The sequence below is a fragment of the Budorcas taxicolor genome, chromosome 11, assembly GCF_023091745.1.
Source record: "Budorcas taxicolor isolate Tak-1 chromosome 11, Takin1.1, whole genome shotgun sequence".
NCBI lineage: Eukaryota > Metazoa > Chordata > Mammalia > Artiodactyla > Bovidae > Budorcas > Budorcas taxicolor.
Window position 1 is genome coordinate 96,154,912 of NC_068920.1, and position 26,903 is coordinate 96,181,814.

Sequence of the window (26,903 nt, forward strand, 5' to 3'; positions counted from 1 at the left end):
AGCATCAATTCTTCAGTGCTCAGCTTTCTTTATAGTCCAACTCTCACATCCATACATGACTACTGGAAAAACCAAAGCTTTGACTAGACAAACCTTTGTTGACAAAGTAATGTCTCTGCTTTTTAATATGCTGTCTAGTTTCATAACTTTTCTTCCAAGGAGCAAATGTCCTTTAATTTCATGGCTGCAGTCGCCATCTGCAGTGATTTTGGAGCCCCCCAAAATAAAGTCTCTCACTGTTTCCATTGTTTCCTCATCTTTTTGCCATGAAAGTGATGGGACCAGATGCCATGATCTTAGTTTTCTGAATGTTGAGTTTTAAGCCAACTTTTTCACTCTCCTCTTTCACTGTCATCAAGAGGCTCTTTAGTTCCTCTTCACTTTCTGCCATAAGGCTAGTGTCATCTGCATATCTGAGGTTATTGATATTTCTCCTGGCAATCTTGATTCCAGCTTGTGCTTCATCCAGCCTGGCATTTTGCATGATGTACTCTGCATATAAGTTACATAAGCAGGATGATTATATACAGCCTTGACATACTCCTTTCCCTATTTGGAACCAGTCTGTTGCTCCATGTCCAGTTCTAACTATTGCTTCCTGACCTGCATACAGGTTTCTCAAGAGGAAAGTCAGGTGGTCTGGTATTCCCGTCTTGAAGAATTTTCCACAGTTTGTTGTGATCCACACAGTCTAAGGCTTTGGCACAGTCAATAAAGCAGAAGTAGGTGTTTTTCTGAAACTGTCTTGCTTTTTCGATGATCCCATGGATGTTGACAATTTGATCTCTGGTTCCTTTGTCTTTTCTAAATCCAGCTTGAACATCAGGGAGTTCACGGTTCACGTATTGCTGAAGCCTGGCTTGGAGAATTTTGAGCATTACTTTACTAGCATGTGAGATGAGTGCAATTGTGCGGTACTTTGAGCATTCTTTGGCATTGCCTTTCTTTGGGACTGGAATGAAAACTGACCTTTTCCAATCCTGTGGCCACTGCTGAGTTTTCCAAATTTGCTGGCATATTGAGTGCAGCACTTTCACAGCATCATCTTTTAGGATTTGAAATAGCTCAACTGGAATTCCATCACCTCCACTAGCTTTGTTCATAGTGCTGCTTTTGAAGGCCCACTTGACTTCACATTCCAGGATGTTTGGCTCTAGGTTGTTGATCACACCATTGTGATTATCTGGGTTGTGAAGATCTTTTTTGTACAGTTCTTCTGTGTATTCTTTCCACTTCTTCTTAATATCTTCTGCTTCTCTTAGGTCTATACCATTTCTGTCCTTTATTGTGCCCATCTTTTCATGAAATATTCCCTTGGTATCTCTTAATTTTCTTGAAGAGATCTTAGACTTCCCCATTCTATTGTTTTCCTCTATTTCTTTGCACTGATCAGTGGAGAAGGCTTTCTTATCTCTTCTTACTATTCTTTGGAACCTGCATTCAAATGGGTATATCTTTCCTTTTCTCCTTTGCCTTTCCCTTCTCTTCTATTCACAGCAATTTGTAAGGGCACCTCAGACAACCATTTTGCCTTTTTGCATTTCTTTTCCTTGGGGATGATCTTGATCCTTGCATCCTGTACAATGTCACAAACCTCTGTCCATAGTTCTTCAGGCACTCTGTCTATCAGATCTAATCCCTTGAATCTATTTCTCACTTCCACTATATAATCATAAGGGATTTGATTTAGGTCACACCTGAATGGTCTAGTGGTTTTCCCTACTTTCTTCAATTTAAGTCTGAATTTGGCAATAAGGAATTCATGGTCTATGCTACAGTCAAGTCTTTGCATCCAAAGATGCAAATGTGCATCTTTGCATCCAAACATCTTTGCTGCCAAAATGGTGAAGCTCTATACAGTCAGCAAAAACAAGACCAGGAGCTGACTCTGGCACAAGCTGATTAGGAAACATTAAAAAACAAACAAAAAAACAACAAAGAAACAAAGGACCTCCACCAACTTGACATATATAGGCTCATCACAGTTGGATAAAAGCATGCAAAGATGGACTTGGCACTTGTCTAAGGCTTTGGCAGCTTTGTGAGTTCCACGTGCCAGGCCATCATGGCTGACGATGGTCTCAGCACCTCTTGTAAAGCAGGATTAATATCTATTACACCGCCAGCAACAATGCCTTCTTCAGCCATGACGGCAGGTTACGGGTACTTCCTTGGCCATGGCAGTAGATTATGGGTACTGCTCATCTGGAATGCATGTGAGCCTCTGCCTCCACAGTGGTGGTGGGGAGACAGCAAGAATTTTCATTTTAAACAGATTTTAGATGATTCCTAGTTGATGCTGCTGGTTCAAGGACTGCATTTGAGAATCACTAGTATAGGGGGAGAAACATATAAAAAGGGAAAAAAACTGAAGAAGTATGATTTGTTCATCTAGGTCCTTCTTAAAGGTCTGAAAATTGTAACATTAATTCAAATAACCTTTTAAATGAACAAAAAGCACAGTTGTTTATTAAATAGAACTGTTTATCCTTTTTGCTCTTTATATCAAGTGTTTGCAAACATCAGTGTCTATCTGAGAAAGATTTTTAGTTTTATTTATTAAAATTTGTGAATGGGAAGAAAATATGTTTGTTTTCATATGACAGTGAAATTAGTAAACAATGATAGAAGTAGTCTGCAGATTGCTTTCATCTTGTGTTCTCATAGGTGTTTTGGATAAGCTGATTTTTTTTGGCAGTTGAGTATTGGTCACTTATTTTCTTTTTAATTTTATTCGTTTATTCATTTAGTTTTGGCTGCACTGGGTTTTCATTGCTGCTCGAAGGCTTTCTCTAGCTGTGGCGCTCAGGCTTCCTGTTGTGGCGGCCTCTCTTGTTGGCAGAGCACAGGCTCTGGGGCATGCAGGCTTCAGTATGAGTGTGGGTTCAGTAGTTGTGGCACACGGGCCCAGTGCCCTGTGGCATGTGGAATCCTCCCAGATGAGGGGTCAAACCCATGTCCTCTGTGCTTACAGGTGGACTCTCAACCGCTGGACCAGCAGGGAAGTCCAGCCACATTACCGTTTTGCCATTCAATATTTTTGTATCTACTGTGTTTTATCTTTATGTTGTTTTTTTTTTTCCGTGCTTTTACCAAGATATATTGATACTAAGTGAGTTGACCTCAGATGACTTTCTGAAGAATGAAATCTATAATAGCAGTGGGATGATGTATTGGGTTTTTATTTTTAATGATCATCTTAAAAATCAAAATACAGCTCCTGCTGATTGAATGATAAAACTAATTGTATTGTGATTGCTTCCCCTCTGGGAGAGGAAATATCAGTGCAATACTTTCCACAAATGCTGTTTAAAAATATGCTTTTATTTTTTTTTCCTTCCAGTTTTACAGAGATATCATTGACATATAGCACAGTATAAGTTTAAGGTATACAGAGTAATGATTTGATTTACATACATCACGAAGTTATTATCACAATAAGTTTAGTGAACATTCATTATCTCATATAGGCACAAACTTAAAGGAATACAAAAAAAATTTTTTGTGATAAGAACTCTTAAAATTTACTCTTTTAACAATTTTTCTATGTAACATACAGCAGTGTTAATTGTATTTACTATGTTGTGCGGTACAACCCTTGCACTTGTCTTATAACTGAAAATTTGTAACTTTTGCTTACTTCCTACTTTCATCCAGTTCCCCCTCCCCCACCCTCCACCTCTGCTATTCAGAAATCTGATCTCTTTTGTTATGTTTGTTAGTTTTTGAAATATAATTGACCTACAAAAGAGTGTTACTTCCTGTTATGCAACAGAATGGTTAGGTATTTCTACATTTCAAACTCATCACCAAAATAAATCTAATTAGAATGTGTTACCATACAAAGATATTATATAGTTATTGCCTATATTACCCACACTGTACATTTCATACCCATGACTCATTTATTTTGCAACTGAAAATTTGTACCTGAAGAAGACCTTATCTCCCTCAACTATTTCTTTCCTCCTCCTTCTTTCTGGTAAATACCTGATTGTTCTTTGTGTCTGTAATTCTGTTTTATTATATTTGTTTGTTCATTTATCTGATTTTTTTGAGATTCCACATGTAAGTGAAATCATATGGTATATGTCTTTCTCTGTCTGACTTATTTCACTTAGCATAATAGTCTCTAACTGCATCCATGATGACAAAAATGATCAGATTTCATTCTTTGTGGCTGAATAGTCGTCCATTGTAAATATACACACAACCTTTGTTCATTCACCTATTGATGGGCACTTGGGTTTCTTCCATGTTTTGGCTATGTAAATAATGCTGCAGTGAACATAAGGGTTCATGTATTTCCTATATTGCTGGATCATATGATTCTGTTTTTAATTTTTTGAGAAATCTCCATATTGTTTTCCATAATGACTGTACCAATTTACATTTCCACAAAGTTTATAAGGATTCCCTTTTCTCCAAAATCATCACCAACATTTATTATTTGTGGTTTTTTTGATGATAGCTATTCTGACAGGTGTGAGATGATAACTCATTGTGGTTTTAATTTTCATTTCTTGAATGATTAACAGTGTTGAGCATCTTTTCATGTACCTATTGGCCATTTTCATGTCTTCATTAGAAAAACGTCTATTCAGATTTTTTGCCCACTTTTAAACCAGTTTTTTTTTTGATGTTGGGTTGTATGAGATATATATATATATATACATATATATACACACATATATATGTATTAGATATTAATTCTTTGTTGGTCATATCATTTACATACATTTTCTCCCATTCAGTAGGTGGTCTTTTTGTTTTGTTTATGGTTTCCTTTGCTGTGCCAAAGGTTTTAAGTTTAATTAGGACCTATTTGTTTATTTTTGCTTTTGTTTCCTTTGCCTTAGGAAACAGAAACAAAAAAAATTATGATTTACACCAAAGAGGGTTCTGTCTGTGTTTCTTATGGGAACTTTTTTGTCTCAGGTCTTACATTTAAGTCTTTAATCTATTTTGAATTTACTTTTGTGCATGGTATAACAGAGTACTCCAGATTGATTCTTTTCCATGTAGCTTTCCAGTTTTCCCAGTTTATTGAAGAAGCTGTCCTTTTCTCACTGTATATTCTTGCCCACTTTGTCATAGATTAATTGACCATAAATGTGTTGGTTTATTTCTGGGTTCTCGATTCTGTTCCATTAATGTATGTGTCTGTTTTGTGCCAATACCACACTCTTCTGGTGATTGTAGCTTAGTAATGTACTTTGAACTCAGGGAACATGATCCCTCCAGCTTTATTTTTCTTTATCAAGATTATTTTGGCTATTTGGGATTTTTCGTGGTTCCATACAAGTTATAGAATTATTTCTTCCAATTCTGTGAAAAATGCTATTGGTATTTTAGTAGGGGTTGCATTGAATTTGTAGATTGCCTTAGGTAGTATGGTTATTTTACCAATGTTAATTCTTACAACCCATTAACATAGAATATCTTCCCATCTGTCTGTGTCCTCTTCAGTGTCTTTCATCAGTGTCTTATAATTTTTTGAATACAGGTCTTTTATATCCTTTGTTAGATTTATTCCTGTACATTTTATTCTTGTTGATGTTATGGTAAATGAAAATATTGCTTTTAAACAAGGTCTTAAAATACCCTGTGTGCATGTTCGTGCTAGAGTACTGAGAGTACTGGAGAGTATAGTGGAGTGGGTTGCCAGGTCCTCCTCCAGGGGATCTTGTGGCTCCTGTATTGGCAGGAAGGTTCTTTACTACTAGTGCCACCTGGGAAGCCCCTTAAAATACCTTACTATTGATTATAAAACAGTGGGTGGAAAAAACTTTTTTTAAGCCAAAAACTATATATCCTAGTAGTTGCCATCACTATAGAAAGCAACATAGTTATTTCAGTTATTCTGTTATTATCTAAAACCAGAATCAACAAACTAGAGGACCAAATCTATTTCACCAACTATTTTTGTAAATAAAATGTTATTGCAGTACAGGTAAGCTCATTCATTATAGTAGTGTCTTTGGCTCCTTTTACACTATAGCCGCAGAGTTGATTAGTTGTGACAGAACCCATGGGTTTCCCAGGAGAACATGGCAACCCACTCCAGTATTCTTGCCCAGAGAATCCCCATGGACAGAGAAGCCTGGCAGGCTACAGTCTATAGGGTTGCAGAGTCGGACACGACTGAAGTGACTTTAGCACACACACATGACAGAACCCATGTGACCTATGAAGCCTAAAATGTTTATTATCTGAACCTTTACAGAAAAAGTTTACCAACTCCTGGCCTCCCATGTAGTATTTATGATGGCAATTTTTGATTTGTTAAGGTAGAGTTGATCTTTTGAAAATGCCAAAAATTCATTTGAAAAAAAGAAAGGTTAATAATTTGAGTGATCACACGTTCTGATGCCATTTTGTCCAAAATAAAATGTGAATGTATTTAAACTATATTTTAATGATTTTACTAGGACAACCTACTGAATGGGAGAAAATATTTGTAAATGATATCACTAACAAAGAATTAATATCTAATACATATATATGTGTGTGTGTATATACACACACACATATATATATATCTCATACAACTCAACATCAAAAAGCAACAACAACAACCTGGTTTAATGGCCATAGAATTCATAAGGATTTCATCATAAATGAAATTTAATGATTTCATTTATAAGTAGGCTCTGAAGAACCAAAGTGGAATTCCCAGAATGTCTGAGCATTATTGAAATAAACATATACAGAATTATCCTTTTAAATTAAAAATTAGTTAGCGACTGAGCGACTTCACTCTCACTTTTCACTTTCATGCATTGGAGAAGGAAATGACAACCCACTCCAGTGTTCTTGCCTGGAGAATCCCAGGCATGGGGGAGCCTGGTGGGCTGCCGTCTATGGAGTCGCACAGAGTTGGACACAACTGAAGTGACTTAGCAGCAGCAGCAGCTTATCTTTATTGCCTATTCTGCCTTCTTTTTAAAAAAATCAATCTTGGATAAAAATGTCTACATGATTCCAAAATAACTGAACAAATAACTTGCACAGTATCTAGGGTACAAAAGATGTTGTATGATGGAACTTTTTATTTTACAGATAAGGTGTACTGGTGTAAACATATAACTCTAAATTTAATTGAACCATCTGAGCAACTTTAATAAACAGTCCACAGTTTAATAAACAGTTCACAGACTCTTCTGTGAAGAAAGTCACATTATAAGTGCTCAGACTACATAAATACGTTGGCTAACCTTTGGCCAATGAGCAAAGTGAAAAATAAAAATTGACCCCTAGAGAAATTTGTGTCATCTTACTAGTGCTATTACTAAGCTTGCATTTCCCCACAACTTTCTATTCTGAAAAATTTCAAATCTATGGAAAAGTTGTAAGAATAACAAGACTCCTATACTCTTTTTCTTGATCATCAATTGTTAATATTTTGTCAAATTTGCTTCTCTCTCTCCTTTCCTTCCTTCTTCCCTCCCTTCTTTCCTTCCTTTTTTTTTTGCTGAATCATTTGAAAATAAGATGTAGACATAACATTTTACCCTTAAATACTTTAGCATACATAACCTGAGAATATAACCTTATGGTTATTTCAAAAAGTTTCCGTGAATTTCCAAGTGATTATGTTTTTTCTTGTGTTGTTATTTTTGTGGATGATGGTACCATTTTACATTTTATGTATGTATGTGTGAACATATATTTTATTATTCTTGAGTAAGTACCTTGAAGTGGAATTGCTGGATCTCATGAAAAGTGTTTGTTTAACTTCATAAAAAAAATCTCCATACTTTTAAAGAGTAATTGTCATTTTGGCATTTCCATAATCATAATCAATGGTTCAATTGCTCTGTATCCTCACGAATACTTGATTTTGCGAGTCTTGCATTTTAACCATTCTAGTGTGTCTCTTGTGGTATTACATTATGACAGTTTGCATTTGCCTTATGACTAAGCATGTTGAATTATTTTCATATTGCATTTATAGATAATTTGGGGGGGCAGATACAGTGTCTAAATATTTTGCACATTAAAAAAGTAAGCTTTTAATTTTAGAGTGATTTTAGATTTACCAAAAAATTTCAAGATTGTACAGAGAGTTCCCATATACTCTATACCCAGTTTCCTCTGTTACTAACATCTTATATTAACATGGTAATATTTATTACAATTAATGAATCAGTATTTCTACATTATTATTAATTAATGTACATGCTTTATTCATATTTCCTTAAGTGTTGCCTAATGTCTTCTTTCTGTTTCAGAATCTGATCTAGGATATCAGATTACATTTAGCCATCGTGTCCTTTAGCCTGTTCTAGGCTATGACAGTTTCTCAGACTTTCTTTGTTTTTGATGACCTTAATAATTTTGAAGAGTACTCATTAAGTATTTTTAGAATGTGGAATGTCCCTGCATTGGGATTTGTCTGTTATTTTTCTTTGGTTATGCTGGTATTATGGCTTGGGGCAGGAAACTGTAGAGTTTAAAGTGACATTTTTATCACATCATAACAAAGATACATACTATCACATGACTAATCCCTGTTGATGTTGACCTTAATAACCTGGCGGAGGTAATGTTTGTCAGGTTTGTTATACTTTTTTCTCAAAATGTATTTTGTATTTTTTCATTTTTGTGCATTTCCAAGACAATGTGTTTCTAGAAAATAAGAGCTGATCATAATACTCCCAATATAAGATAGTTTTGCTAAGTTAGTCTTCGATGTTTTGCTAATATAAAATAGTTTTGCTAAGTTAGTCTTCGATGCTCTCCAACTTCCTTTTCCTCTAACAAGTAAAACAAGCTGTAACAGTGGCCACAACATAGTCTATGTCCTCAAGAAACTCATTTTTCAGGGAGTGGCTAGAGAAGTAAAGAGATCATTGCAACGATGGGACTGCCATGTGCTATAATAGAGGAAATTTCAGGATGCCATGTGTCACTGATGTAACAAGAGAAGGCTTTATGGAGGAAATTACTTCTAAGCAGAAACCTGAGCGAGGAGGAATTAGCCAGATAAAGCTGGAGAGAGGATGATGAACAGTTACAGGTAAAAAAGGTGGTTTCTACAGAACAGCAAGTGACAAAGAACACTGTGTGTATAGGTCATTTAGGTAGTTTATGAGGACTAAAGGCCAAGACAGACTGACTAGTGACAGTGTTGGTTGGAGAGTAAGAAGAGTCCAGAACACAAATACTTAACAAATCACATCAAAGGGTTTAAGTAGTTATCTCTCAGGGTGGGCAGTGGGAAGAGGTAGTACTGTCTCCACTGTCCTGCAACGTACAGAATTTGCTTTCTAATGTAATCATGGCCAAACATTTAAAAATTGGACTAGTGTTACATGAATTTCCTTTCTGGATAGTAAGGGAAGGAGGTAGTAAATTTGATGAAAATTATTTGTTATATAATTTTTTTCTAATAGGGTTGAGAACCACTAGTATAGACTATGTCAAAGGCAATGAAGAATCCCTGAAAGGGTTTAAAAGGGGAATGACATGATCAGATGTACATTTGGGGAAGATCATTCTGACTATAATGTGGAGAACAGATTGGAAGGAGCCATCCTGGCAGAATATGGACCAGTTGGATGGTAATTTTGGTAATCCAGGTAGTAGACAATGGTGGTGTAAAATAAGGTATTGGTCATGGAGATAGAACATAATGGTATCCTCCCCTGGATTCTCTAAACAGCTTTACTTTTGCCATTATATTCATTTTCAGGACCAAAATAGCATTTGAAATTTCAGGTATTTTTAAAAATAATGAAGAAATATTTTGCAGCAGGCCAATTACCAGGTTTCTCGAATTATATCAATAGTGTAATAATTTAGAGTCAGACTCTGGTTAAGAAGTCTGAGTCCTCTCTTTGACACTGAACAGCCCTAGCTTTGGGAAAATTTGGCTAGTTTTTCTAGGCCTCAGTTTCTTCATCAGCAAAATGGGAATATTAATTGTGTTTGCCATGTTGTAATTCCATGAGCATCAGTATTTACTTCACCTACTTATTAGACCAGCCTTGACTCTAGCTAAAAGGAGTTTCAGAGGCACATCACATAATTATCTTTCAAGTAGTGGTTTTGGACTTATCTCAACTATCTACATGCTCACATTTTGTTTCATATTGGGATAAATTTCAGACAATTCTAGGGTTGGAATTTCTGATTATGATTAGCAGCCATGGAAGAGAGTGAAACTTACCTGTTGGCACCAGGCTTTAACTCAATGCTTTTATAATTTGTTATCATTCTTTAGGGGCATGAAGTATCTTCAAAGGACTTGTGAATGAGGAAATAAAATAGTCCTCTGAGAATAAATTGTAGGATCATGGGAGAAAAATATATAATTACCTGAAAGGGACAGACTTGGGCCAGCTAAAATGTCAGTAACCTAATTGAAGATATTTTAATATGCCCTAAAGATATCAGTCTAAAAAGGATTGATTGACATTCAGTTCCTAGATTTAAAAAAAACACACACATAGGCAAAACTGGCAGTATCCATCCAACTCAGATTAGGAAAGGAAATCGTAGCTTGCATGCTTCTGATTCTGATTAGAGGTGAATGCAAGGTTTACAGGGCTTCTCAGGTGGCACTGGTGGTAAAGAACCCACCTGCTGATGCAGAGACACAAGAGACGCGGGTTCGATCCCTGAGTCAGGAAACCTGGAGGAGGTCATGGCAACCCATTCGAGTATTCTTGCCTGGAGAATCCCGTGAACAGAGAAGCCTAGTGGGCTACAGTCCATAGGGTCGAGAAGAATCGGACGTGAACGAAGTGACGTTTTGTAAGGCTTTGCAAGTTGTCATTATTAGGTTTTGTAGGTTGTCATTATTTCTTTTCTTCCTTTTCCTTGGAAATAGGAGGCTTTATTTTTCAATGAGCACTAAGTTACCCAGAATAAGGATGGTACTTCCAGCTTCCTTTGAAACTATGTGTGGCTCTATGACCAATTGTTTGTCTATGAGATGCATGCCGACATGGTGTGTGCAACTTTCAGAAGTTTCCATAAGAAAAGGGAATGCTTTCTTTTACCCTTACTTTTTCCTTCTTCCTGCTGGTTAGAATATATATGTGATGGCTGGAGATTAAGCAGCTATCTTGAGCTATCATGAAGTTGAAACCATGTGTTGAGTATGGAGAGCAGCAAGATAGTGGAAGCCTGGGTACTTGGTAATGGTGGATCTGCTTTATCAGTCTTCGACTATTTAATCAGGACTTCATTTTTGTGAGAGGTCATAACTTGTTCAAGTCTACTTTGTTCAACCTACTTATATGTGGGGATTTCTACCTCTCAGAGCTGAATGTAATCTTAATTACTGCCTCAGAGTCAGTATTAGTTTCCTTTTGCTGAATGAATTACTACAACCTAATAGATTAATATTAAAACTCAACTTTCAAAAAAAGCTAAGATCATGGCATCCGGTCCTATCACTTCGTGACTGGGAAAACAGATGGGGAAACAATGGAAACAGTGTCAGACTTTATTTTTTTGGGCTCCCAAATCACTGCAGATGGTGACTGTAGCCATGAAGTTAAAAGACGCTTGCTGCTTGGAAGAAAAGCTATGACAAACCTAGACAGCATTATCACAAAGCAGAGACATTACTGACAAAAGTCTGTCTAGTCAAAGCTATAGTTTTTCCAGTAGTCATGTATGGATTTGAGAATTGGACTATAAAGAAAGCTGAGCACCAAAGAATTGATGCTTTTGAACTGTGGTGCTGGAGAAGACTCTTGAGAGTCCCTTGGACTGCAAGGAGAACCAGCCAGTCCATCCTAAAGATCAGTCCTGAATATTCATTGGAAGGACAGATGCTAAAGCTGAAGCTCCAATACTTTGGCCACCTGATGTGAAGCACTGACTCACTGGAAAAGACCCTGATGCTGGGAAATAGTGAAGGCAGGGGGAGAAGGGGACAACAGAGGATGAGATGCTTGGATGGTATCACCAACTCTATGGATATGAGTTTGAGCAAGCTCTGGGAGTTGGTGATGAACAGGGAAGCCTGGTGTGCTGCAGTCCACGGGATCGCAAAGAGTTGGACACGACTGAGTGGCTGAACTGAAGTAAATAGCTTAATATAATGCACATGTGTTCTATTATAGTTCTGGAGATCAGGAATCTAAAATGCATCTCATTAAGCTAAGATCAAAGTGTCAGCAGTGCTGCATTCCTTCTTGGAGGCTTTAAGGGGAAATCCACTTCCTTGCCTTTGTAAGCTTCTTGAGGCTGCCTGTTTTCTTCAGCTTATAGCCCCCTGCTGGCATCACTCCAACCTCTTGTTCCCATCATTACACCCCTTCCTACTGCCTTTGACCTTCTTTTCTTTCTCTCATAAGGAAGCTTGTAATTATACTGGGCCTATCTCAGTAATCTGATAGCTCAGTTTGTTAAGAATTTGCCTGCAGTTTAGAAGACCCCAGTTTGATTTCTGGGTCGGGAAGATTCCCTGGAAAAGGAATAGGCTACCCACTCCAGTATTTTTGGGCTTCCCTGATGGCTCAGCTGGTAAAGAATCTGCCTACAATGTGAGAGACCTGGATTTGATCCTCAATTTGGGAAGATCCCCTGGAGAAGGTAAAGGCTACCCCCTCCAGTCTTCTGGCCTGGAGATTTCCATGGACTGTTTAGTCCATGGGGTAGCAGAGTCGGACTGGACTGAGCAACTTTCACACTTCACCAACTCAAGGGGTAATCAAGGGATGATCTTCCCATCTCAAGATCCTTCATGTAATCACACCTGCAAAGTCCTTTTGCTGCAAAAGGTAACATATTCACATGTTCTGAGTGTTAAGATGTAGACATCTTTGGGGCCTTTATTCTGTCTGCCACATTCTTTTAGTTTGGTTCCATATGTTCATCTTGGAGAAGGAAATGGCAACCATTCCAGTATTCTTGTCTGGGAAATCCCATGGGCAGAGAAACCTGGCAGGCTACAGTCCCTGGGGTGACAAGAGTCGGGCACAACCGAATGACTGAACACACACACACACACACACACACACACATTCATCTCTCTATTCTTATTACTGAGTAGTATTCTGACTATGATTTGATTTCCCAGGTAGGCAGTCTCTAGGGAGAAAATATACAGATCATACAGACACTGAAGTTTCTGTCCCTATGCAGAGATTTCCCGTGGCAAATTAGTAAAGTACTTCCTTAGTATGAATTCTCTTTGCCTTGACTTCAAGGAATCAATGAGAACATGCTGGTCCATGTGAGAAGTTAATTTCTCACTGCAAATGAATAAACTGGCATTTGAATATCTACTTCTGTCTCTGCATGGGTCAGCCTCTTGGGGCTCGTACCTAGGGCATTGCAAGGAGTGAGTTTCTGGGCCAGATCCTGAAAAGTGGCTGGATCTAATTGTGGTGTTTGAATCAATCCTGCCCAGCTCCTGCTGCCTTTCTGGATGACCCCTGACCATTTCCCTTTAAGTTCCTTCTCCACTGATTTCTAGATCATTAACTTGAAAGGAGTTAGTCAAAGGTGTGTGAAGTAATGTTGTCCTTAAATAATGTTTTGTAATGTAGGAAAAAAATTAGAAAATATTTTAATGGACATTAGGATTTTTTTTTTAATACTATTATTAGCTAATACCTGGGTTTGGGTGGACTCTGGGAGTTGGTGGTAGACAGGGAGGCCTGGCATGCTGCGGTTCATGGGGTCGCAAAGAGTCGGACACGACTGAGTGACTGAACTGAACTGAACTGAGCTAATATCTCTGACAATGTGACAATAAATAAAACATACTTTTAGTTAAGTAGTAAATGAATAAAGCAATGGAAAATTGAAATCCATTAAACAAATGAATTCTACTGTAACATTTTAAAGAAAAATGGTTATCAGTGATCATATCAGCAGATAAGATATGGTAAATACCAATTAATGAAAGATTGTTTCAACATATGGTAAATATCAATCAACAAAAGATTCTTTCAAGAATATGAAGGTGACTTAGAACTAGCAAATTCTTTTCACTCAGTGCATTGAATAGATTGGGGTAAGCATTGCCTAAGAGTGTAACAATCTCTAAAATTTTCTCTCCCACACAGTGAAATGCCTATAATTTAATATTCAGTGTTATCAACACTTTCCCTTACATAATAAAGAAATTAAAGGATAAATTAGGAAAAACAAGTTGGATTTATTGAGACAACTCCAGATCACCACTTCCTGGAAGGTGGGAGGACAGATTTATTCTTATCTCTGAGCCTCCTGATTTAAACATTTGTTCTGTGTCCTTGGCCTGGAATGCCCTTCTTGTTGGTCTAGTAAGCACTTCTTCATTCTCTAAGATTCACATTAAATATCACTGTCTCTGTGAAGTCTTCCTTGAGTCTAAGGGGAAGTTAACCCTTACCATCTTCCGTGCTACCACTGTGTACTCTGTACTTTTGATAGATATGTTTTCCTTTCTACTATCTGTGAAATTCTTGAGAGAAGGAATATATACATACATATATACATACATATATATGTATGTATACAGTTATTTATTTATTTTACTTAATATTGCACTTACTATAATACTATATTAGGCACTCTTCCAAGCGCTGCATAAATATCCAATCATTTAATCCCCATTAGTTATAAGGAACTGGCTCAGTGGTTATGGAGGCTGAGAAGAAGGCCTATAGGGGGATTGAGAAGTCCCAGGATCTGTGGTCAGCAAGCTGGAGAACTAGCAGAGCCAGTAGTATAGTTCCAGTCTAAGTCTTAAAGCCAGAATAATGTTTGACCAAATGTCTGGGCACCCTGTGACCCAATCAAATTGACAGCTAGAATGAGCCATCTCAGATGTGTAACAGAGAAGGACTCACTGAGGAAGGAACATCTGAGGGAAGGAGGTGAGTGAGTGAGTCATGTCTGGGGGAAGAACATCCCAGGAACAGTAAGTGCAAAGGTCTTGAGGTGCCTAGAAGGTTTAAGGAACAGCAAAGGGTAGGGAGACTCCTACTAGAATGGACGAGGTGGAGGATAAGGAAATAGGGGACAAAGTTGGAAAAGAAATGAGCCAAGGGCAGAATGTGAAGAGCTTTGAAGGAATTTGAGGAGTTGAGCTTTTACTAAAAATGTCATTGGAAAGTTTCTGAGCAGAAAGGTGACCTTCTCTGGTTTATGTTTTATCAGCATCACTCTGACTTGTGTGTTGAGAAGTCTGAACGGTGTCAGAATGGAAGGTAGAAGACTAGGCTCCTCCACTAACTTAGGTGAGACACAGCAGTGATTATGATAGTGGAATGATGGGAAGTGGTCAGATTCTGCACATATGTTGACAGTTGAATTGACATATCAAATGTGGGGAATGAGAGCAAGAAAGGCATCAGGGATGACTTCTAGGTTTTGGCTTGAGCATCTGGGGAAAAGTAGAAGAGGCACAGGGTTTGGCAGTAGGGAGGTAGTGAGAGGAGGTCAGGAGTTCAGTTTTGGACTTGTTGAATTGAGATGTCTATTAGTCATCAAAGTGGAGGTTTAAGGAGGCTTCTGGATATGTGAGTCTAGTGCAGGGGAGAAATGTAGGCTGGACAACACATATATTGGGTGGTATTTAAAGCCATGAGACTAGATGAGATCACCTAATAAGTGAGTGAAGAAGATGAAGAGGAAAGGTTCGAGGACTGAATTTTGGAATACTCCAAGTTTTGGAAGTCAGAGTGTTGGAAGAGAACCTAACAAAGAAGACTGAGGAGGAACCAGAGATATAGGTAGAAGACCAGATATGTCTCCTTCTATAAACCAAGTGGAAAAGTGGTTCAAGGAGGAGAGAGTGATTGTATTCTGCTAACCAATCAAGTAAGAGGAAGACTGAATATTTAGCCTTTGGATATAGCAACAGGGAGGTTGAAGTGATCTTGATAAGAGCAATTTAGTTGGAGTGGATTTGATAAATACTGACTGTATTAGGTTTAAGAGAGTCTGGGAAGGGAGATTTGGAGGTAGTAGAGATGGTAACTATAGACAACCTCCAGAAAAGAAAAAAAATGGGAGTAGTAAATGGAAGAAGTGGGGTCAAAACAGGGTTTTTCAGAGGTGAGAGAAATAATGTCCATAACTGATGGAAAAGATCTAGTGAAAAGGGAAGAATTGAGAACAGAATTGCTGGAGTGAGTCCTTGAGGAGGTGACAGTAAGTGGGCATCTAGTCTACAAGTATAGCAACTGGTCTTTTGTAGGGGCATGAAGTTTTCATTTATAGCCATAAGAAAGAAACCCAGGACTTGGGCACTCATGCAGTTGGTGGGTGTTTGTGGGAGCTCTCTTCTGACTCATTCTACTTCCTCAGTGAAATAGGAAGCGAGGCCATCAACGGGGAATGAGAATAGGTGGTGAGTAGGTGTTTGAGGTTTGAGGACAGAGGTGAAGGTATGTAATACCACCAGAGAAAGAGGGATAATAGAAGGACTTGGGAAATATAGTATGATTGCTGGCCTACTCAAGGTTTATGATAATAAATTTAAACTGAAATCTCTGCATGGTTTGGTCCTTCACCAGGCACATTTAGCTTGCACAGGTGTAAGCATGGACTACAGGGAATATTGCCTTTAAGAAGGATCATTGTCCAATCAAGTGAGTTTCTCAAAGTGTTGAGGGGCAAAGAAACTAAGGGTACTTGCAATGTATAATAGGAGAAATTCAGCTGAGAAGGGAAACAAGTGAATGTATACATGAATGAGGACTTCTGTGGTGGCTTAGACAGTAAAGAATCTACCTGAAGTCCAGGAGATCCGGGTTCAATCCCATGGTTGGAAAGAACCCCTGGAGAATGGCCGCCCACTCCAGTATTTTTACCTGGAGCATTCCATGGACAGAGGAGCCTGGTGGGCTACAGTCCATGGGGTCGCTAAGAGTCGGACACGACTGAGCAACTAACACCTAGGCTTATACATGAATGAATGTTTTCCTTAGTTGCAACACATTTTTTCCTCTCTCATTCATTGATTCAAAACCTCTTTCTTCTTAATGGCCGATGTAAGAATTGTATCACCCAGAAAGCATGCTGTGCTTAAACAGATTCTTGAATGAGCATGATTTAAGAGGGGGCAAATGTTTTATCATGGGTCTTGGTGTAGCAGAATTTTGCTGTTTAAGTTTTCCCTTAGGTAATTTAGAATTTTTATTTCATTCAAATTTTAGCTTGTTCTGGCAGGAAAACACTGACCTCTGCTAAATGCTAGAGTGTGGCTCAGAGAAGTTTGCACAAGCATTCTTTTTTTTTTTTTTTGACTGGGCCAGATCTCAGTATCTTTCTGAGTATTTGGTGAATGATATTTTGATTGATCCTTATTAGGGGTATGTGTCCAGGGGCATGAGGGTGAAGGGACTCTTATTCCCTTTGGGTCCCTGTTTGGCTTCAATTTTGTATTCAGCAGGCAGAACAAGAGACAACCTTTGTTTACAATACAGAGTCTCCTTTAACCCAAGGTAAGGGTCAGAGAGTACCAAGAAAAAGGTACAAGGCCAACCAATGCACCACCCTGACACATCCTCAGTTCTGCCTTCCTAAGTTTTACATATGACACAAAATAAAGGCTCTTTCTGCTTCACTCTATATAACCATCAGTCCATGCATAGCATGGCCACTCCCTAGCATGACTCTGTGGTCAGGAAACTTGGTGATAGTGGAGTGTGTATGTATGTGGGTACTATTTTAAAACTAGTGTCCTAAAAATAGTTGTGTACAAATAGAAAATGCATGCTGGTTGAGCTCAGGCTTGTTAAGCCCTGGAACTCAGTCTGGGAGTATGGCAAGTATATCGTATTCTGTTACGTAGAACCCGTAACCAAGGGAGAATCTAAAGGAATCTAATACAGAGACACTCCTGCAGAGACCACTAGTTCTCAACAGGGGCAGTACCACCTTTTAGGATGTGTTATAGGAACTATGGGTACATTTTTGGTTATTACAATGATTGAAGGCATGCTAACTGGTATTTGGTGGCTGAGGGCCAGGATTGACAGATGTTTGGAAGAGTTCCATAGGACATAGAAATTGTCCCACCCTACTATCAAATGTCCTTTAAGGTACTGATGTGGGTGAAAACCTATTTATAATTATCTGAACATAACCCTAACTCTAGTTTTATTTTTCTTTTGTATCACAGTTGAAGCATTATGTCAATTAAAATGAGTTGTTTTTTTTTTGTTCCTGTATGTTAGTAGATTATACTATCTATGAATTCCCTTTCAGGATAATGAAGGGATGTTTCATTATAAAAAGGGGATAGTGGGTCTGATATAGTTGAAAACTACTCTTCTAGATATTTGCTTGTGCCTTATTCTTTCCATGCCAGATTGACAAATTATCTATAATCTCATTCAGTTTTATTCACAGGAAGTAAGGAGGCATCAATCAGGAGCCCATATTTAAGTCCTAAAGTCAGAAGAGTCTCAGGTGGAGGCTGCCTGTGAGTCCTCCCTTCTTTCCCCATATTTGGAAGAAATGAAGACAGGAACAGTCCTAATTTTTTGTAGAAAAAGAAATCACAGTGAAAATGTGTGTAAGGATGGGGTGGTCTGGGGCTAGACATCATGTTAGGTGGGAATCCCCACCTGGGCAGAGATAACGTCTTCTCTGTCTCTTAGTCCTCCGCCTGCAAACTCTCCTCCACCATAGCTGTCCACACACAAGTGGTTCCTTTCCCTAGAAATGTAACTTCTACATTTCTGCATGTCCCAATTACTCGATAAACACTGCAAACAGACTTCGTTTCTTCTCAAGATATGTGTTGGACGGTAAAAGGTTTACACCAAAACATGCTGTCCACCAAGCTCCAGACATTCCACTTGAGTGAAAGTGCCAAGTGAAAGGTTTGGAAAGATCTTCAAAAGGAAATGCAGAGAGGCAAAGGATTCATTAATCAGGACCCTGCAATTACGAGGATCCAAGGCCTTTTCCCATCATCAGGGTGAAGCAGCTGCAAATATCACAGTGGGGAGGAACAGTACTGACACTGTGATATTATATGCTTAAAATGGAAATGGTTAAGTTATTTATGTTTTAAAAGAGGGAAGCAGACTGATTAAAAGGAAGATGTTAGGGACCAACCAAAGAGAAGATTGATATTCAAAGGATACTTGCTGCTGTTGAGCATAATGTGAAATTTAGGCATGTAAAAGGATTAACTGAGAAATGAATGTCTCCTGACTGGGCCTGTGTCTCTCAGGAATTCACGCAGGACTTCTTACAGTAGTGTTGTGGACTGGACAAAATGTTTGCTGAGTTTGGTTGAGGTATCAGAGAGGAAGGGCTTAGTGGAGAGAAGTGATTGAGAGCGCATGGTTGAGAGCACTGCCAGCTCATGGGTATACAACCTGTGCAGTCACACAGGGCCCTGTGATTATTAATGCTTTTTGAATGGAGCCCCCCCACATTTCCATTTTGTACTAGGCTTTTCGAATTATGCAGCTAGTCCCGATCAAAAGAATGAATATCTGAGTCAGAGAGATCTGGGTTCAAATCCAAGCTCTACCACTGGTTAAGAGTATGGTCTTGGGCCCCTTATTTAACCTCTCATCTGTAAAATAGGAACCACCATAGTATCTATCTCATAGGGCTGTTCCAATGACTACAAGAAATCGCATAACAATATTTAGTAAATATTATTAATCTTATTATTAATGACAAAAATTTAGATGGCATGGTAAAGGCACCAAGACACAGTCATCGCTAGAGTAGAATTGTTTTCGAAACTCTTTTTTGTAACACACTTCTGCTCTGGATGAGTAGATTGACATTGCCATCCTTGTGGCAGGACAGCCCAAGATAATTTTCTTAATTGCAGGCTTCACTGACACATTTTGTGCCATAACCAAAGGAGAGTAGGTGTTATTTCAAATCTGTGAATCATCCCATATACTCATGCCTCACATATTTCTTATAGATTTAAAAGAGCTGAACTCTAACCAAGATAATGGAGACATTATTTTAGAATGTAGAAATATGCCCATATAAAGGCAACTTGCTATTGAGAAAACTTCCTTCTCTGTGTGGGCCTGCCAAGTCATTTTATTTGCCTTTCAGTTATTTTAGGCAATATTCCCAAACAAAGAAGGTGCAAATCAAAAATATCACCAGGCCCATTTTGCTAGGACTACATACTAATTATCACCTTGTCATGAGCACATTGATTGTATTGTATTAGAATATGGTTTGGGCTAAGTGAGGAATGAAATGTGGAAATAAGCCTGAGTAGATGTGTTTTCTTCCATTTTTACTGAATACCCCCTATTAGCAAGGAACTATCCTTGCTTATTACTATAATTAAAAGTAGTCCTTGGCAGTCCTTTAAAAATTATTTCTGAAGTTGAGAACAAATTTTTTAAATATGAAATGGATTTCTTTAAAAAGACTTTAATATATGAAATATGTCATGACCATTCTACTTAGTAGAAATACCTCAGCTACCATACCATGATAAGGAACTCTCCCTGCAAGAATTGAGTCATAGTTCTAGAAGGACACTCTTCAGTCGTTAGGAAGACAAAATTGCTCCTGTGATGTGGAAAGTGAGTTCTTTTCTTTTCAATGAAGGCTCATCCATAGTTGCTTATGAAGGTAAACTTGGACTTCTACCTCTTTCTAAACAGTTAACCTTGGGGTTCACTCCATCATTAAATATCTGATAAATACAGAGTTGTAAATTTAGGAATGACTCTCCCTAATTTTATTTTCTTTCATTTCTTTGGGCCATTGCCTCACAACTTTCAGGATCTTAGTTCCCCAAGCAGACCTTGAACCTGTGCCCTCAGCAGTTCTAACCACTGCACCACTAGGGAATTCCCTCTCCCTAATTTTATATCTCGCTTTAAAAAAACTTTTTGTGATAGTAAAACCTATATAACAAAGTTTACCATTGCAACCATTTTTTTTTTTTTTTTTGGCTGTGCTGAGTATTAGTTGAAGCATGTAGGATCTAGTTCCCCGACCAGGGATCGAACCTGGGCCCACCCTGTTTGGGGAGCACAGAGTCTTAGCTTCTAGACCACTAGGGAAGTCCCACCATTGCAACCATTTTTAAGTGTATAGTCCAGTATCATTAAGTGTATTCACATATCTTTCTTTTTTAAAAAAGAGGTCTTTAGCTTAAATCTGCACGTGTGTGTGTGTGCTCAGTCATGGATGACTCTTAGCTTGCCACCCCCACAGACGGTAGCCCACCAGGCTCCTCTGTCCATGGAATTTTCCAGGCAAGAATACTGGAGTATAATACCATTTCCTTCTCCAGAGGATCTTCCAGACCCAAGGATCGACCCCACGTCTCTTGTGTTTCTTCTATTGGCAGGAAGATTCTTTACCACTGCACTACCTGGGAAGCCCTGTAAGTCTGCATAATTGTTGCCAAATCTCTGTAAATAATTAGTATAGACACTGACAAGGAAGTGACAGACTTGCCCATGGCGTTTTCAGGAAGTGCACCTTTGTGGCTTGTGAGAGAGCACCCCATACCAGGCAAGAGTGGGTGCACCTCAGGGCTCAGCAAGAAGCGAGAGGGAAACAGGACAGAGGTTTTCTTGAGATTCTGCATGTGTCACTCTTTGTCCTGGGATAGGTTAGAAATAATGAGCTGATTAGTGCCATCCGCACGCTAAGTCGCTTCAGTCTTATATGACTCTTTGCAACCCAATGGGCTGTAGCCTGCCAGGCTTCTCTGTCCATGGGGATTCTCCAGGCAAGAATACTGGAGTGGATTGCCATGCCCTCCTCCAGGGGAGTTTCCCAACCCAGGGATTGAAACTTTGTGTCTTATGTCTCCTTCTTGGCAGATGGGTTCTTTAACATTAGCACCACCTGAAAGCCCAGTCTTCTGTAAATCCTTCTAACAAAGATTGCCTCCCCTCCTCAGACACTTCCCTTAATCAGTTATTTCTATTTCTTCCCTGTTTTATTCTTTTCATCTATTGGTTTTTTATAGCTAGCTAACTGTCTCCTATTTTAATAAAACATAGAAACCAATCCAACCAAACAAAACCCTCTCTTATCAAAATATTCCCTTGATTGCCTTATATTCTACCTTTTTGTGTGTGTCTTCTTTTTAATGTAGTTAAAATTTTTCCTTCAAAGCTACACAAGCCAACATGGAAATGGTTTAAAGTGTCAGATTGTGTTCTAAGGCTTTTGACAACAAACAGTCCCTGCCCCTATGCTGCTTCTTACTCCCCAGGAGCAATGATTTACTTTCTACTTTTAACAATATATTAAAAAAAAATTCATCTCCACAACTCAGAATAACATGCTTGTTCAGATCTTTCCATCTTTGACCATTGGGAGCTCTTTAAGATTGGTTCCAGTGTCCTTTTTGTTGTCTGAGCCCTTCCTTCCTTTCTGGCACTAGACTTATCCTCTCCAAACTTCTTATATCTTCCCCGCCTGCACCCTAGAATCAGCCATTACTCCGAGAAGGCCTGGCTCCTTCTATTGGAAAATGGTGTTTAGAAACCAAGGTCCTGGCACAGGTGTGTGCTCACTGCTATTGGGGAAACACTTCTAGGCTTTCTCAGTGGACAGAGCTAGGAAATATATATACATATTCCCATGTATACACACATTATGTATAATTATCTATTTCTCTACTATCTATCTACTCAAAGTACATAAATTAGGCATGAGTTTATACTGATATCCCCAACTCTAACTTATTATCACTTAGTCTAGCCTCTCCCTTGTTTATTTTTAACTTTTTCCTTTAACTGTGAGGAACTTGGTTCCAATTATCTATTTGTTATCACTTGTTCAACTCTAGTATAGATGTAAAGTACTTTCAGAATTCTTATCTGGTATTCCTGTAAGAAACTAATTTGCAGACTAGAGTACAGTGTTTTATACACAGTCCTTTTTATCTTTAGTTTTAGAGTATCTAGTCTAAATACTATTTTCCAAAATTACTTTAGGTCAGCTCTTCCCCTACCCCTTTCAAAAAGGTTATGTCATGCATCTATAATAGAGTTAGATTCATTTCTCTAGTCTGTATTGCATACTAGCCTCCTCTAACATCCTAGTTAATTTTTTAAATTTGCATTTGTTAAAGTCCACACTTGGTAATGCATAGTTCTATGGGTTTTGAAAAATGCATAGTCACATATATACACTACCTCAGAGCCATACAGCACAATCCTATGACTCTAAAAATGGCCTAATCTCTAATTTGACTTTGGATTGCTTTTATCAAATTGCTTTAAAGAGCTGTGCAATACTGTATCACAATTATGAGCTACCCTCAACAGGGGCTGTAGAGAGACTTCTGACATAGCCAACTGTAAATGACTAGAGGGGCAGGTTAGAAGATCAGATTTACTGGGGGATTGATGGAAGCAGGTGGTACCTGGGGACAAGTTAAATTGTAGGGGAAAGCAGAGAGAACAATTAACTGGGCAGGTCTGTTTCTATGGAGGGCTTCAGTCAGAGGGTGAATGGGCTTATTATTAATTCATTGCCTGTTAGCTCCCTTCATTGACTAACCTGTTTGAATGGGTCTGGGCCCTGTAAATATTTTTCCTTTGGCATTTGGCACTGGAAAGAGAAACGCTGAAGGAGAAAGGGGAATTTCTCTTGGTAGCCTGAAGAACATGCTTTCTTTTTCACTGCCTACTCCTGTAGTGTGTAGCTTTTTCTGTGTGTTTTCTTCAGATCTTGTAAGTAAGTGTGGCTGGGAGCTCCAGACGGCACAACCTTCACTGCAGCCCAGGTTGCTGCTCTGTGAGGGCATGCTGGGACTCATCGAGCTGGCTGTCTAGTGAGCAAGATGCTTAATCTTTGTCCTGTTGAGTGAGTGAGAGCTGCTCTGTCCCCAGCCAAATACAGAGATGTGCCAGGTTCCTGTAGAGGGAGGCCCCTCTAGGTCCTGGTCCCAGAAGTGTCCACAGTGGCAGTCTGGCCCCTCTGTGCACCCACCCATTAGCTTCATCTCACCTGTGCCCCACAGAACTGTTTTCCATGGCTGTCCTGACATGGGCACTGAGGATCCCAGGCCTTAGCTGCAGTGGCCCTCTGACTCAACTGCCTCCTGACTCTCTGCACCTCTTTCCCTCTGCATACCCAGTCTGCCAACCAGCTCTGGCTGGCCTGTCCCCAGAGGGTTGTTTCTGCTTTCCTGGCAACTTTGGACCATCTCTGGCTTAGGTAACTTCTCTGCGTCAAGTGGGCTTTGACAATACCTCCGTCAACAAACGCTGAAGTCTGACCTCCTCCAGCTTCCTCTCTGTTGGTTTTCCCTCAGCTCTTTAGCACCCTTTAGAGCTCTCATCCCATCTTATAGTTCCTGTCCTATCACTGCTCAGTAATGCTTTATAGTCAGCTCCTCCTGTTTAAATTACTCTGTCGTTTCTGCTCTTGATCTGATTGTGACTAATTAAAGTCTGCTCACACAGGGAGAGGACACAGGTGTGCTCAGTCTTTTATTAACTCATTTCAAGAAAGAATAAAGCAGTTTCCTGTCAGGAAATTTGATGACGATATTGGCCCAGGTTCTCTAAGCAGAGGATCAAGTGGATATACAAAGCTTATTTAACCAGTAACTCAAGGCCCCACACCTTAGATCCTAACTTGAAGCTCCAGGTAGAGTTCTGAAAAAGGGAGTTTTCTATATGGTAAACGGACACTGATGAATGGATATTATAACCTGGAACTGATAAAGGTTCAAATCATTTGTTAGACTTCTGCCTATAGTGGAATTAGATGAATTATTCTGAGAACAGTACAGTGAAATGTAAAATTCAGTTTCTTTTTTGAGCTTGGCACTTAAAAATGGCATAATAGCCACATAGTTTCTAGATTAGGCATGTATTAATTAAAGGAAGAAAAAAAAGGTTCTTTGCTTCTTTCTGATTCCTGCCAACAATGCATTTCTAAGTTTCTCTTTTAAAGAAAATTTCCTGGGTCTGAAAAGGAAGTTTGAATTCTGCTGACAGACTGATCTTGCTTTAAATTTATTAAATGTTCTGTTTCTCTTATTTGGCAGATAATGGGTCATTTTAGTTTCTGGATTTTACATGGCTGTGGTTTGAATACTCTTCTTAACACAGTAATTTTCTTTCTTTCTTTCTTTCTTTTTTTTTTTTGACCTAGAAGTTTCATATTAACGACAAAACAAAAATAAGCACACAATACTTTCTCTCTCATCCCATTGGTTACAGTCAAATCACACAGTCATACCTAGGGAGTCCTTGTGTTCAGCTGAAACCCAAGGGTTCCATTACTAAAAGTAAGAAGTGGAGAATTGTTTAGCATTAGCTATAGACACTATACTATATTGCTTCACTAAGCAACTGAGTGGAAGGGGTGGTGGTGTTGAATGGAACTGCTGAGCTAGCCTGGGTCAGAATATTAAGGGGGCTGCTTTGCAGGTTAAGGACTTCTAGCTTTCTTTGGGAGTGATGAAGGGAGTCATTGTTTTTTATCAGACATGTCACTTGATGGAGTTACTTAAAAACAGCCATCTGTTGACAGTTCAGGGTTGGGTTGATCAGGAGGGACTGGAGATTAGGTCAGCAGGTAGCTGACTTTTGCAGAAAGAGATGAGGTGACTAATTCAAGATACGTTTAATCAGTATTGAGATGAGAGTTCACGAAAGTATTGAGGATGTCATTCCAGTTTCAAGCTAGACTCCTGGATTCTGTATTCAGAGGTCCAGGATATGGAACTCTTTCAACTCAGCCTAGAGGCAGTTTCTACATGAGAGAAAGTATAACACTACTATTTCTTCAGTTCAGTCGCTCAGTCCTGTCTGACTGTGACCCTGTGGACTGCAGCATGCCAGGCTTCTCTGCCCATCACCAATCCCAGAGCTTGCTCAGACTCATGTCCATTGAATCGGTGATGCCATCCAACCATCTCATCCTCTGTTGTCCCCTTCTCCTCCTGCCTTCAATATTTCCCAGCATCAGGGTCTTTTTCAGTGAGTCAGTTCTTCATATCAGGTGGCCAAAGTATTGGAGTTTCAGCTTCAGCATCAGTCCTTCTAAAGAATATTCAGGACTGATTTGCTTTAGGATTGACTGGTTTGATCTCCTTGCTGTCCAAGGGACTCTCAAGAGTCTTCTCCAACACCACAGTTCAAAAGCATCAATTCTTCGGTGCTCAGCTTTCTTTATGGTCCAACTCTCACATCTATCGTCGACTACTGGAAAAACCATAATTTTGACTAGATGGACCTTTGCTGGCAAAGTAATGTCTCTGCTTTGTAATACACTGCCTAGGTTTGTCATAGCTTTTCTTCCAAGGAGCAAGCATCTTTTAATTTCATGGCTGCAGTCACATCTGCAGTGACTTTGGAGCCTAAGAAAATGAATTCTGTCACTGTTTCCATTATTTCCCCATTTATTTGCAATGAAATGAAATGGGACTGGATGCCATAATCTTTGTTTTTGAATGTTGAGTTTTAAGCCAACTTTAACCACTTTCTTAAAATCAGCAGTTTGCTGAAGTGACTCTTCACCATAAACACTAAATTTTAATGAATATGTCACCTTTATAGTTCCTCAGAAGGATTTAGTATATAAAATTATCCTCGCTGTGGCAGAATTTATCAGTTAGAAGCAGTCTAAAGAGAATATTCATGTAAAGTTTTTTGTTTTTTGGCCATGCCACATGATTTACAGGATCTTAGTTCCCTGACCGGGAATCAAACCTGGGCTCCAGCAATGAAAGCTCCGAATCCTAACCTCTGAACTGCCAGGGGAGTCCCTAGAATGTTTTTTTTTTAATGAAAAAAAAAAAAGGTTATTGAGTCTATGTTTGATTAATTCAATTCTGATAGTTGTTTACTGTCACATAGTCTTCAGAAAAATACATTTTGTTATACTCAAAGTGTATTTACTCTAGATTGTTAATAAGTTCTGAATTTATAAACTTTTTTTTTTTACTATAATTTGGGTATATTTGTTGCTAGTAAAAATATGTACAAACCTGTCATTTATAGAATACT